This window comes from Ranitomeya imitator, chromosome 1, assembly GCF_032444005.1.
Source record: "Ranitomeya imitator isolate aRanImi1 chromosome 1, aRanImi1.pri, whole genome shotgun sequence".
Lineage (NCBI taxonomy): Eukaryota > Metazoa > Chordata > Amphibia > Anura > Dendrobatidae > Ranitomeya > Ranitomeya imitator.
The window spans coordinates 402,043,201-402,058,505 of record NC_091282.1 but is presented as its reverse complement, the minus strand read 5'-3'; the positions used below and the strand labels follow the sequence as shown (position 1 = coordinate 402,058,505).

At 42.2% G+C, this 15,305-nt stretch overlaps 1 protein-coding gene across 4 annotated transcripts in view; it reads left to right on the top strand.

Annotated features, from left to right (window-relative positions):
- Positions 1 to 15,305, top strand: part of CDC42SE2 (CDC42 small effector 2) — a 117,981-nt gene that overhangs the window by 61,372 nt on the left and 41,304 nt on the right. The gene's annotated exons all lie outside the window — the stretch shown is intronic.

Sequence of the window (15,305 nt, the reverse complement as noted above, 5' to 3'; positions counted from 1 at the left end):
CTGCCGGTATTCTGCGCTCTCCCTTAGCTTAGTTGACATCACTCACTTGCCCAAAGCGAGCACTGCCTGAACTGAATTCTTGGCTCTACACTGATACTGCAGAAGCGAGTGCATTCATGTAGTGTCGGTGCATTCATGTAGTGTCGGTGCATTCATGTAGTGTCGGTGCAGTCGTGGTCTCCCCTACCTGCAGCAGCCGCTCGCTGCACACTGGACCATATTACCCACTAATGAGAGCCTTATTGCACTGACGCTGTGCGTGCGCTCGCTGGGCTCCTATAGTGTCAGTGTGTACCTGCAGGACTAGGAATTCAGGTCAGGCAGCACTTGCTCTGACTCTCAGGCTAAGAAGAGATGTGCAGGATGCTAATCCATGGAGCTACGATTTTCTAGGGCCTAGGTTCCCCTATAGGACTCTATAGGTAGTTTAGATTGCATTTTGGAGGTGACAGACTCCCATTAAGGCAGCTGATCCTCAGTGAGCTGGCAAATCATTTTCCCTGGATGGTGAATTCAGGGGGAGGGGTAGAAATACAGTTTCCCGATAAGATAGATTACTAAGTTTCTTATAGTCACTTGAACTATTGATTTCTGCAGTTTGTTGAAATTATAGTAATCATTTAATAAAGCACTTGTGTGCTCTGCACAACCCAGAGGTTCCCAGAACTGGACATTGGTACGGGTATGTGCACACGTTCAGGATTGCATCAGGATTTGGTCAGGATTTTTCATCAGTATTTGTAGCCAAAACCAGGAGTGGAACAAATAGAGGAAAAGTATAATAGAAACATAGTAACATAGTAACATAGTTAGGCCGAAAAAAGACATTTGTCCATCCAGTTCAGCCTATATTCCATCATAATAAATCCCCAGATCTACGTCCTTCTACAGAACCTAATAATTGTATGATACAATATTGTTCTGCTCAGGAAGACATCCAGGCCTCTCTTGAACCCCTCGACTGAGTTCGCCATCACCACCTCCTCAGGCAAGCAATTCCAGATTCTCACTGCCCTAACAGTAAAGAATCCTCTTCTATGTTGGTGGAAAAACCTTCTCTCCTCCAGACGCAAAGAATGCCCCCTTGTGCCCGTCACCTTCCTTGGTATAAACAGATCCTCAGCGAGATATTTGTATTGTCCCCTTATATACTTATACATGGTTATTAGATCGCCCCTCAGTCGTCTTTTTTCTAGACTAAATAATCCTAATTTCGCTAATCTATCTGGGTATTGTAGTTCTCCCATCCCCTTTATTAATTTTGTTGCCCTCCTTTGTACTCTCTCTAGTTCCATTATATCCTTCCTGAGCACCGGTGCCCAAAACTGGACACAGTACTCCATGTGCGGTCTAACTAGGGATTTGTACAGAGGCAGTATAATGCTCTCATCATGTGTATCCAGACCTCTTTTAATGCACCCCATGTTCCTGTTTGCCTTGGTAGCTGCTGCCTGGCACTGGCTGCTCCAGGTAAGTTTATCATTAACTAGGATCCCCAAGTCCTTCTCCCTGTCAGATTTACCCAGTGGTTTCCCATTCAGTGTGTAATGGTGATATTGATTCCTTCTTCCCATGTGTATAACCTTACATTTATCATTGTTAAACCTCATCTGCCACCTTTCAGCCCAAGTTTCCAACTTATCCAGATCCATCTGTAGCAGAATACTATCTTCTCTTGAATTAACTGCTTTACATAGTTTTGTATCATCTGCAAATATCGATATTTTACTGTGTAAACCTTCTACCAGATCATTAATGAATATGTTGAAGAGAACAGGTCCCAATACTGACCCCTGCGGTACCCCACTGGTCACAGCGACCCAGTTAGAGACTATACCATTTATAACCACCCTCTGCTTTCTATCACTAAGCCAGTTACTAACCCATTTACACACATTTTCCCCCAGACCAAGCATTCTCATTTTGTGTACCAACCTCTTGTGCGGCACGGTATCAAACGCTTTGGAAAAATCGAGATATACCACGTCCAATGACTCACCGTGGTCCAGCCTATAGCTTACCTCTTCATAAAAACTGATTAGATTGGTTTGACAGGAGCGATTTCTCATAAACCCATGCTGATATGGAGTTAAACAGTTATTCTCATTGAGATAATCCAGAATAACATCCCTCAGAAACCCTTCAAATATTTTACCAACAATAGAGGTTAGACTTACTGGCCTATAATTTCCAGGTTCACATTTAGAGCCCTTTTTGAATATTGGCACCACATTTGCTATGCGCCAGTCCTGCGGAACAGACCCTGTCGCTATAGAGTCCCTAAAAATAAGAAATAATGGTTTATCTATTACATTACTTAGTTCTCTTAGTACTCGTGGGTGTATGCCATCCGGACCCGGAGATTTATCTATTTTAATCTTATTTAGCCGGTTTCGCACCTCTTCTTGGGTTAGATCGGTGACCCTTAATATAGGGTTTTCATTGTTTCTTGGGATTTCACCTAGCATTTCATTTTCCACCGTGAATACCGTGGAGAAGAAGGTGTTTAATATGTTAGCTTTTTCCTCGTCATCTACAACCATTCTTTCCTCACTATTTTTAAGGGGCCTGCATTTTCAGTTTTTATTCTTTTACTATTGATATAGTTGAAGAACAGTTTGGGATTAGTTTTACTCTCCTTAGCAATGTGCTTCTCTGTTTCCTTTTTGGCAGCTTTAATTAGTTTTTTAGATAAAGTATTTTTCTCCCTATAGTTTTTTAGAGCTTCAATGGTGCCATCCTGCTTTAGTAGTGCAAATGCTTTCTTTTTACTGTTAATTGCCTGTCTTACTTCTTTGTTTAGCCACATTGGGTTTTTCCTATTTCTAGTCCTTTTATTCCCTAAAGGTATAAACCGCTTACACTGCCTATTTAGGATGCTCTTAAACATTTTAACATTTTAAACATTATGCTTTAAACATAAATATGCACCACTTCTGCATTTATCATCCACTCCTGGTTTTGGCTACAAATACTGATGAAAAATCCTGACCAAATCCTGATGCAATCCTGAACGTGTGCAGATACCCGTAAGCTTAGGTGGCTTGTAATAGGAGCGCTCATGTTTCTGTAGTGTCACCACCTGATATTGGTAGATTGGTACTGCCTGCACAGCTAATTGTGAGACGGGATTTATTACAGATATACACTGTTATTACAGCCATAGCTTATATAGAACTCCTTAAATAAATATATATATATAATATTTATATTTTGGTGTCTAAGTTCTATGTACGGTAAGTTTTTTTAGAAAACAGGATTATTGGGATTAGTTACAAAGTTTGACTCATCAAAAAAGACAAATTCCTTAAAAAAATCTTTTAGTATACTTAAAAATAAAAAAAACAAAAAAATTAGTTAATGTATTGTTATGGTGGCTAATTGTTGTTCAGGCCCATATTTAGACTCCCTGAATTATACGGTGTATGTTATTAGGGCATATATATTTTTTGTGACAGTGTGATATCATATTTGTAGTTATTGTACTGTTATAGGGATTTATAGGGAACTCAGGGCTAGCCGCCGCGGAGTGGGGGCGCCATTTGCGTTTCAAGAGGGTACCAACCTCCACTGACAGGCGGGGGTTCAGTCAGGGCGACTTTAGGGCCATATAGGTCTAATAGTAGTAGCCTTGCTGGTACACCAACTTGAAGATACAGATCAGCAACTGATTTTTGGTGATTTTTGATTTTTTTTCGGTCGGGTTTTTCACAATTTTTGTGGTTTTTGATTTTTAAGTACGGTATACTAAATAAAGATTTTTTAAGGAATTAGTCTTTTCTGATGAGCTAAGTTCTATGTAAGCCCCTCTCACTATCACTTAGGTCTTTGTATTACAACATTTTCCCTAGATCTGCGCCTGATCTGCAATGATGAGGCTTTAGGAGCTGCTGCTCTGCAGGACTATAGTTCTGCAGACGGCTTAGGTTGTGGTTATGCCCTGTCACAGGTTTTCGAGTGTATGTGTTGGGAGGATGTCTGCTATATCTGGGCTGTCGCCTACTTTAGAAGGTGCTACTTCATAACGGGAAGATCATAGACCTCATAAGATCCTGCAGGTCTTCTCTTCCTTTGCCGAGAAGACCTATATTTTCCAGGCATAAGCAATACCTCCGCATAGGTTCTCCAACATTTCAGTGATGTGAACCTACATGTCAGCACTTTCCATAAGCTCATATTCATTACACGGAGCTCGAGGCGTCAGCGTCTGATATTCACCTCGTGTACGAAGTTGATGAATTTCCTGTCTACCCCCAACTTTGGGCTGATGCATAGAAGCAATGGAAGTGCCGTAACATGCATCGAGATAAATCATATTCTTATAAATCATTTTCTCATAAAATGGACAGTCCTTGAGTTGTCCTGTTCAGTGGAGTCATTAAAGATTCCATTTTGTGATTTCTTACATCGGGTATGACTGCCAATACAGCCATTACCAAGCTTGTCTCCCTACATATATTTATGCCGTGCTGTTTATCCCTCCAGTCTGGTGGTCCTATGCGTTGTCACCCAGCTACAGACAGAAATCTGAAATGCTGAATTGCCTGTTCCGGAGGACAAATCAGGGGCAAATTCAGGTGCTGCTGAATAATAATAATAATGATAATAAACTACGTTTCTGCAATGATGAAGGCTGCAGGCCATTCGTAGCCTTTGATGGACTGCAGCGGTCACATGACAAACAGTGTCACAGATCGCCAGGGGCACAGGGCTGGGCGTGGATGAGCGGTGCTGGTCCTGATGATAGAAAAGTACTTATCTTCTGTTGAGCACACTGCGACATTTGCAAGGTGTTGTGTAATGGTGGTACATAACGTCTTAGGCCTCATTCAGACATGTCCGGTTTTCTCGTACATAAACGGAGTTTCGCCTGTGATTTTTGTCAGTTTCGTCAATTGTTTTCACTGATGAGAAAAAAAGTTTCTCCAGCTTCTCCTATCTGTCAGTGATAAAATGGATAGCACATGGATGGCATCAGAGCGCTGTCTGATTTTTTTTTTTTTATTACCGGACCCATAGACTTTCATTGCTGGATCAATATCGGACATGACTACGTGATTTTGGACAAGACCACTTGTTCTGCTAAGAATCACTTCGATGAGGTGTGAATGAGGCCTTACTAAATACTGCATAATGCTGCCTGCTGGTCAGTGCACAACATAGAGGCACAGCAGGCAGACATTATCCTATTTCCCACATTTCTTCCTATGGTCTGCATCGCAGTCTGACTGGCACCCATGCCCAGGAACCTCTCGCCCCGTTAGTGTCCCGTCTATGCACGTGTAAACTGTGCTGTGTATTCGGGGTCATTCATCTCCATCTTGTTAATTGTAAGTGGCTGAGAATTCTTAACAAGAAATAACCTGCAGACAAGGTGAAATCCCAGGAGCGCCTCACGCTTCCGAGAAGCCCCTGAAGGGTAAATCTAGGGACTTTTCGCTCTACGGGAAGTTAAATTTACCGTAGTTGCTTTTCATTTGTGTTTCTCAGGTTTGGGGTACAGACCTTAGATCTGCTCTTCAGTCTCCGGTTGGGCCGGTTCTCACTACCGTGGCCCTGGGTGATACAGTAGTGAGGAGCCTTGTAGTGTCCAGGGTGTGTGCTTCACTCTGTACATATTCTCTGTTTGTTTTCAGCTGCCGGAGGAGAATATGCTTTTCTTTTTAAAGACGTAAAATGGTTGATTTTGTTTCGTGTCAAACAATCTTGTGAAATGTCCAATCTTCTCTATACTTAACCCCTTAATGACAGCCAATACGTCTTTTAATTGACCTGAGATATAAGAGAATAGCCTCCCCATACAGGTAACAAACCAGCAGCTGTTGACTGTGCACTATAGCTGACAACTTACTGCATCAGCCACGATCAGTGTTTGCAATGTCCAAATCTGTTTAACCCCTTAGATGCTGCTGTCAACAGTGACTACATCATTATAAATGGCTAACAGAGTGTGGGGGCTTCCTCTTTATCCAAATTGTTGCCCTCAGATCATGATTGTGTGGTCCTGATGTTTGCGATGGCAATTCACAACCAAATAGTGGCCTTAAGGTACCTTCACACTGAGCGACTTTAGAACGATAACGATAGCGATCCGTGACGTTGCAGCGTCCTGGATAGCAATATCGTTGTGTTTGCACCCCACATCCCCCTTTCCCTCTCCTGTCTCTCTCCCTCATTCAGCTTGCTTTAGACCTGGATGTATCGCATGTAAGCGGCTCCTTCTAGGCGTAGGTATATGCTGGATTCAGGCATATTTATGACCACCACGTCTAGTGCTTTTTGCATGTACATTTGCATTTGTGTGTCATAAGTCTTTTTAGCAGCCGCTCAGGTATTGATTCTTATATGCCTGCTACCATCATCTTTTTTCTTGGCTTTATATTTCTTTAAAACTATATGGTACTGTGATATCAGTAGGTCTATGTATATGCTTACACTGCACTTTGTCAGTGGGGGTTAGAGAGTATTACACAGGAAGTTTTTGCACTGTTTATATTGCCTATATTGCATATGGATATATGGCCTCGCTATAGGCCATTACGTTGTGTATATTTATCTCTATTTTTGGGAGGGGTAAGGGATGTGGTCAGTCATTTTCCCCATATTAGGATATGACTACTGTGTACGTTTGTTTCATGCACATTGCATTTTTAAATGTTTTTAGTCTTGTTTGTGTGTGATGCATTATTGTTATATTTATCAATAAAAACTTTGCTATTTTTTGGTATTTGTCTGTGGTGCTCCCATTCTTGTGGACTTGATCTTTTCTCTTTTTTTGGTATTATTGTAGTTTTTCAGTCCATGGTGAGCCCCAACACTAATGTATTTAGTGGTGCCCTCCACCTCTTCAATTCTATATCGTTGTGTTTGACACGCAGCAGCGATCACGATCCTGCTGTGACATCGCTGGTCGGAGCTAGAAGGTCAGAACTTTATTTCGTCGCTGGATCACCCACTGACATCGCTGAATCGGCGTGTGTGACGCCGATTCAGCGATGTCTTCACTGGTAACCATGGTAAACATCAGGTTACTAAGCGCAGGGCCGCGCTTAGTAACCCGATATTTACCCTGGTTACTTAAAAAAAAAAACACTACATACTTACATTCCTGGTGTCTGTCGCGTCCCTCGCAGTCAGCTTCCCGCACGGACTGTGAGCGCCGGCTGTAAAGCACAGCGGTGACGTCACCGCTGTGCTCTGCTTTACGGCCGGCCCTCACAGTCAGTGCGGGAAGCTGACGGCGAGGGGCGTGACAGACACCGGAATGTAAGTATGAAGTGTTTTTTTTTTTTTTTTTTTTAGGTAACCAGGGTAAATATCGGGTTACTAAGCGCGGCCCTGTGCTTAGTAACCCGATGTTTACCCTGGTTACCCGGGGACCTCGGCATCGTTGGTCGCTGGAGAGCTGTCTGTGTGACAGCTCTCCAGCGACCACACAGCGACGCTGCAGCGATCGGCATCGTTGTCTATATCGCTGCAGCGTCGCTTAATGTGACGGTACCTTTAGAGTCTGTCGGCTGTTGTAACCTGTTCAGAAGTTACTGACATTTAGGTGGTAAAAATACACATTTTCATTTCTGTCATACCACTTTGCATTAATTCCTGTAAAGCACCTGAAGGGTTAATAAACTACCTGACAGCAGTTTTCGATATGTCAGGGGGTACTGTTTTTAAAATGGTATCACGTTTGGGGGTTTCCCAAATATATGAGACCCCTAAAGTCACTTCACATATATACAGTCATGGCCAAAAGTTTTGACACCCCTGCAATTCTGTCAGATAATACTCATTTTCTTCCTGAAAATGATTGCAAACACACATTGTTTGGTATTATTATCTTCATTTAATTTTACTTAAATGAAAAAACACAAAAAGAATTGTCCTAAAGCCAAATTGGATATAATTCCACACCAAACATAAAAAAGGGGTGGACAAAAGTATTGACACTGTTTGAAAAATCATGTAATGCTTCTCTAATTTGTGTAATTAACAACACCTGTAACTTACCTGTGGCACCTAACAGGTGTTGGCAATAACTAAATCACACTTACAGCCAGTTGACATGAATTAAAGTTGACTCAACCTCTGTCCTGTGTCCTTGTGTGTACCACATTGAGCATGGAGAAAAGAAAGAAGACCAAAGAACTGTCTGAGGACTTGAGAAACCAAATTGTGAGGAAGCATGAGCAATCTCAAGGCTACAAGTCCATCTCCAAAGACCTGAATGTTCCTGTGTCTACCGTGCGCAGTGTCATCAAGAAGTGTAAAGCCCATGGCACTATGGCTAACCTCCCTAGATGTGGGCGGAAAAGAAAAATTGACAAGAGATTTCAACGCAAGATTGTGCGGATGTTGGATAAAGAACCTCGACTAACATCCAAACAAGTTCAAGCTGCCCTGCAGTCCGAGGCTACAACAGTGTCAACCCGTACTATCCGTCGGCGTCTGAATGAAAAGGGACTGTATGGTAGGAGACCCAGGAAGACCCCACTTCTTACCCTGAAACATAAAAAAGCCAGGCTGGAGTTTGCCAAAACTTACCTGAAAAAAGCCTAAAACGTTTTGGAAAAATGTTCTCTGGTCAGATGAGACAAAAGTAGAGCTTTTTGGGCAAAGGCATCAACATAGAGTTTACAGGAGAAAAAAAGAGGCATTCAAAGAAAAGAACACGGTCCCTACAGTCAAACATGGCGGAGGTTCCCTGATGTTTTGGGGTTGCTTTGCTGCCTCTGGCACTGGACTGCTTGACCGTGTGCATGGCATTATGAAGTCTGAAGACTACCAACAAATTTTGCAGCATAATGTAGGGCCCAGTGTGAGAAAGCTGGGTCTCCCTCAGAGGTCATGGGTCTTCCAGCAGGACAATGACCCAAAACACACTTCAAAAAGCACTAGAAAATGGTTTGAGAGAAAGCACTGGAGACTTCTAAGGTGGCCAGCAATGAGTCCAGACCTGAATCCCATAGAACACCTGTGGAGAGATCTAAAAATGGCAGTTTGGAGAAGGCACCCTTCAAATATCAGGGACCTGGAGCAGTTTGCCAAAGAAGAATGGTCTAAAATTCCAGCAGAGCATTGTAAGAAACTCATTGATGGTTACCGGAAGTAGTTGGTCAGTGTTATTCTGGCTAAAGGTTGTGCAACCAAGTATTAGGCTGAGGGTGCCAATACTTTTGTCTGGCCTATTTTTGGAGTTTTGTGTGAAATGATCAATGTTTTGCTTTTTGCTTCATTCTCTTTTGTGTTTTTTCATTTAAGACAAATTAAATGAAGATAATAATACCAAATAATTTGTGTTTGCAATCATTTTCAGGAAGAAAATTAGTATTATCTGACAGAATTGCAGGGGTGTCAATACTTTTGGCCATGACTGTTTATTTCCCTAAAAAAATAAATGTTGTAAATTTCCTTGAAAAATGAAAAATTGCTGCTAAATTTTTAAACCTCCTAAAATGCTATCAAAATAAAAGAACATTTTACAAATGATGCTGATATAAAGCCGACATGAGGGAAATATTATTTATTAATGGTTTGCTGTGGTATGACCATCTGGATTAAAGGGATAATAATTCAAACTTTGAAAATTGCTAATTTTTTTAACATTTTTCTCAAATTTTTGATATTTTTTATAAATAATCACAAAACATATTGACCTAAATTTACCATTATCATAAAGTATAATGTGTCACGAAAAAACACTGGGATTTGTTGAAGCGTTGCAGAGTTATTACCACATAAAGTGACACTGGTCATATTTCAAAAATTTGGCTCCGTCATGGGGTTAAAATATGTCACATGCCAAAATATTTGGGCAGATTTACAAAGGATAGGGTCGTTATTTGTTTTACATTTGTGGGTTATTGTCAAGAGGAAGATGAGACACCAGAACCAACAATGCAGACGAGCTGAAGGCTGCTATCAAAGCAACCTGGGCTTCCATAACACCTCAGCAGTGCCACAGGCTGATCGCCTTCATGCCACACAGTAATTGATGACAAAAGAGCCCCGACCAAGTATTGAGTGCATTTACTGAACATATATTTCAGTAGGCCAACATGTCAGATTTTAAAATAATTTTTCAAGCTGGCGTTATAAAGTATTCTAATTTACTGAGATAATGACTTTTGGGTTTTCATTGGTGTAAGCCATAATCATCAACATTAACAGAAATAAACACTTGAAATAGATCACTGTGTTTGTAATGAGTCTATATAATATGAGTTTCACTTTTTCTATTGAAGAACTGAAATCAATTAACTTTTTCATGATATTCTAATTTAGTGAGAAGCACCTGTATATGAAGTGCTTTTTCCACATGATTGGACGTCCTTTTTAAAGAATAAAATGTGTTGGCGATGCATCACTAACAACGCACTGGGGACAGTTTACATGCTGCAAAGGACACGGCAGGTTCCCTTTAAAAGACGTGACAGAAGACGGAACATGTTCACAGCAGTGTCACTTTGACATTGGTGTGCATTATGCCCATTTTATGGGTGGATTCCAGGCAGAATCCGCCTGAGAAATCGATTGTGTCACCTAACCTGAAGCAGCTTTGGAGAGCTTTTGAAGCTTCTTTACCGAAAAAGTATTTTTGCAGCTTTCTGATTGAACACTGCATAGTGTGGAGGGCTTTCCATTGGAAGACCTGTTTCAAAGTAGTGACAAGCTTTTTCTTAAGGCTGTGTGCACACGTTCAGGATTTTTCGCTATATAACGCGATAAAACCATGAAAAAAGCATACATTAAGCATTCTATTATTAGAATGCAATCTGCAATTTTTGTGCACATGTTGCGTCTTTTTCCCACGACGGAATCGCATTCCGGAATAAAACGCAGCATGTTCATTCTTTGTGCGGAATCACGGGGATTCCGCACACATAAGAATGCATTGATCCACTTACTTTCTGCATGGGGCTATGCCCACCATGCGGGAAGTAAGCGGATCATGTGCAGTTGGTACCCCAGGCCCTGGGAACCATATAATTGTTTAAAAAAAAAAAATTAAAATAAAAAATCGTGATATTCTCACCTTCCAGCGGCCCCCGCAGCCTTCCTGCTCCTCGCGAAGCTCCTGTTCCCAGTAATGCATTGCGACAATGACCTGTGATGACGTAGCAGTCTCGCGAGACCACTACGTCATCTGGGGTCATTGCCGCCAGGCATTATTGGGACCGGAGCATCGCAAGGAGCGGAAAGGCTGCGGGGGCCGCTGGAAGGTGAGAATATCACGATTTTTTTTTTAATTATTATTTTTAACATTCTAACTTTTACTATTGATGCTGCATAGACAGCATCAATAGTAAAAAGTTGGTCACACTTGTCAAACACAATGTTTGACAAGTGTGACCAACCTATCAATCAGTTTTCCAAGCGATGCTACAGATCGCTTGGAAAAAGCTAGCATTCTGCAAGCTAATTACGCTTGTAAAACGCTAGTGTTTAGCGGGAAAACGCATGCCAATTCTGCATGCATTTTACCCGCGGCACAGTTGCGGAATTCCGGGAAAATTTCCGCAGCAGTCCCGGACGTGTGGACATAGCCTTAGTGTTTCCCAAAACTTGGAGCAAAAAACACTAAAAAGACTGAACATATTAACAGAAAAGTGGTTTTACAATCGACCTAGAGAGCGTGTTTCAAGAGGTTTGTTTTTTTTTTTTGGGGGGGGGCCTTCAGGTCTCAATATTAATATTTAGGGTCGAACCTAACAAGATCCTGAATGATTTACTCTTACTCTGTTAATGTTCTGATCAGACAAGAAGATCCGTAGTGTGTTCTTGCCATCATTTCTCACATGCTGGAGCTGGTACTGTACAACGCATGGAAAACTGCTGCGGATCCGCAGCCAAATCCGCAACGTGTGCACAGACCCTCAAGATGAACTCGGCACTGAAGTTGTAGATGTGAAAAGTAGACTTTAATGCAAGTATTACAGTGCAGGTGTTAGACGTTTCGCTCCACAAGGACCTTCATCAGAGTGGTAAAAAAAAATTTAAGACAAGGAAAGTATAAGAAAAACAGAAGTATATACATCCATTACCATTATAAGAAATAAGCATTATATTTCTGGAATAGCACCAAGAATCACCGTGACCTTATGTATAGGTCCATCAAACACAAGGGTGGGAGTAGACTGATAGAAGTTAGATAGTATAGACTCTCATACTACACTGCAGTAATTTTGAATGAGGCGGACACAGTGTCCAAAGAAGCGACAGCTATGGAAAGAAGTCACTAGGAATAAGGAGACACGTTTCTATATAATAGAGGTTGTTACCCGTAAGATTGGCGATCCTGGAGAGCACAGTGCTAGTGGCATTAACGCGGAGTCCACCGCTTTTTCTGAGGCACGCTAGTGAATGGCAGTGACAGCCTAGACTAAAAAGACTGTTCATTTGGACCATTCAGAACGTGAGCACATGACCGTAAGTGACGTCGCGAGGTCCTGTGCGGCTGTGTAGTTACCAGATTGCGGTGTTTGCGTGTCCGCATGTACAGGATGCGTTCCACAGCGTATTTCAGTAGGAAGAGTGCAGTGCCTGGTAAGGATCTGCCATGGCTAAGAGTGCAAATGCAATGGTAGTGGGCATAGGTGAAAGGTGGGATTGAAGCGTGGTGATCTAGAAGGAAAGAAAGAAGCTATTAGATATATGACGTAATAAACAAGACACCTGGGGAGGAACGGTTACAAAGAAGGCAATCTTCATGCGGTAATTCATCCTAACAATGCACATTAAATAGTCCTTTTATCTATATTCTATACTATCTACTCCCACCCTTGTGTTTGATCGACCTATACATAATGTCACGGTGACTCTTGGTCCTGTTCCAGGAATATAATGCGTATTTCTTATGATAATGGCTGTATATACTTTTGTTGTTTTCTTTCACTTTCCTTCTCTTAAAATGTATTTTTAGCACTCTGATGAAGGTCCTTGTGGAGCGAAACGTCTGTAACAGCTGCACAGTAATACTTGCATTAAAGCCTACTTTTCGCACCTACAACTTGTGGGCGGTGTGACGGGGTCACCTCTGGCAGAGCCAACTCCAGCTTCCCTGCTGCCAGAGGAGAAAGTTGTAATGACGCACCTCACCGCTGTGTATTTTGTATAGATTTTTGTTCAGTGTTTCATTTTTATATTTTAATGTTGACAAAAAATATATAGGTAGTTTATTTTAAATTGGTTTGTGGTGCCCCTGTCTGAGAGCAGTTATGTTTTTATTTTTCTAGAGAAGTCAATTTTAAAAGGCTTGTTTCTTTGCATGGTAAGCTGACATTTTTATTGCATTCTTTATAGGGGATGTGGCCTGACCAGGAAAGTACAGTTTAATTTAATTATAGATTTTGATAGACTACTTTTTTGGATGTGGCAATGCCAACTGTTTTTGTTTTTTTAATTTTCAATGGAGGGAGGAGGTGGGTGTGATTCTAATGTTTTTCTTGTTTTTAGATTTTTTTTTTTTATTCTTCGCAAAATCTAAACAGCTGCTGAGCTCTGAACACTGTGCCTTGCTCTGGCGCACCAGAAGGGATGACTTCCACTGGTTTCAGGGCTCTATACGTTGATATTGCATCCGCAGGGCGCTGTGCCAGGGACATTCATCTCCTCTGATTGACTTTGGACAGGCTGCAGCAGATCCGTATTCAGATGTCTGGGTATCATGGACGTCGGAATGAATCTTTACACTGACATAGCAGAGCTCAGTGTTCAGAGAGCTGCAGCATGATGACTTCACTCTGAGCTCTGAACACCGGTGCAATGACAGCGGCAGTGAAAACAGGTTGGGCAGCCTGGTATTGCTTTATTATCTACCTTTTCTAACCGCTGGAAGAAGTTGCACCTGCAGTATCTTTATTTCAGCAAAGAGAACTGGTTGGTAGCTGACCTCCTCTCACCGCTATAAAGAGGGAAATTGTAGCTTAGCGCCTGGCCAGGCTCCTCCATCAGCTGTGAACGGCACATGACAGGGGTGAGCATGGTGCAACTGGGGCTGATACAGCATAGACGATGGCTCCTTGAAGCACGTCATGCCTAACTTGATGAAAATGCTAATTACTTGGTAATACATTTAAAGGTATAGATGGATTTTCCATAAAAAAACCTACATATGGTTTTGCTCTTGCAGACAGATTCCCTTGTGCTTCCTTTTATGAACAGTTCCCGCTTTAGCTTCCAGGGCAATGGTCTGTCCCATAGGATGACCACTTCTGAGTATAGGCCACGCACATTGCTGACGGTATATACGCTTCTTGTCCTACAGTGATAACCTTGGCCCGCTCACTTTCCCAACATTAGGTGACATCACGTCTACCAATATTTGTCAGCTTGTGTGCGAGAAGCGGGTATCCTAACAGGACAGGTGTGCATGGCACAACACCTGCAGCTCACTCACCGCACATAGACGTGAGGTCACCAGCTCCGCTCACCTCCCATCGTGGAATTGTGCAGAACAAGGTTAGCCTTCTAACATGTCAAAGCAGTTGTCCACCCCATCTCCAGATATTGCCGCCAATTCCGATAGCTTCACTTCTGGGTTAGTGAGAATGTTTCCTGTGTCTGGATTTGACAAGTGATATATGTGAAGGGGGCTGGCTAGAGCACGGCATACAAGAATGTGGCCAGTGATATTACCGAAGGGGGACTGACTGACTAGCATATTTTGTTAGCAAAGCAAACTCTCCTTTCTCGACTCCTCTGATGTGACAGAGAAGGGGACACCGGAGACTTCTTGCTACATCTGGATGTGGCCAGTGATGTAAGTGAAGGAGGCCCATTCTCTTTTGTCTACTCCTCTGCTGTGACAGAATAAGGAGCTGTCTCAGTTACTGAAATGAGCCATTCAGCCAGCCCCCTCCACAAAGGAAAGCTCTCCTGAGTGGAGCAGGAATCCGTATACATGTACCAGATGTATAAACCCTAGAAATGGATACATTTCGCTTCTCTGTATACTTTTTTAATGATGGCTTCTGTCCATAGCTGTGTCCTCCCACATGTCCTTGCGGGATGAATGTCTGCACAGAAGTTGAATGTGCCCAGTTATTTAGTGCAGGGAACTCCAGCCGTGAATATGTCCATCTCCTCTGTCGAATACTTCCGTTGACTTGTCCTTGGCTTGACTGTCTAGTTTGCCCCCTGGAATCTGAAGGGTTATTATGTGCACAGGAGCGACAAGTGGAAGAATTAAAGATGATTTCTCCTTGGGAACAATCAATTGATTTTCACCTTGGTATTTCTGAGCACATTCGGCTGTTATTACACAAAACTTTGTCCGCAGAAGTGAGGTTAGATCAGGTCACTGCAGC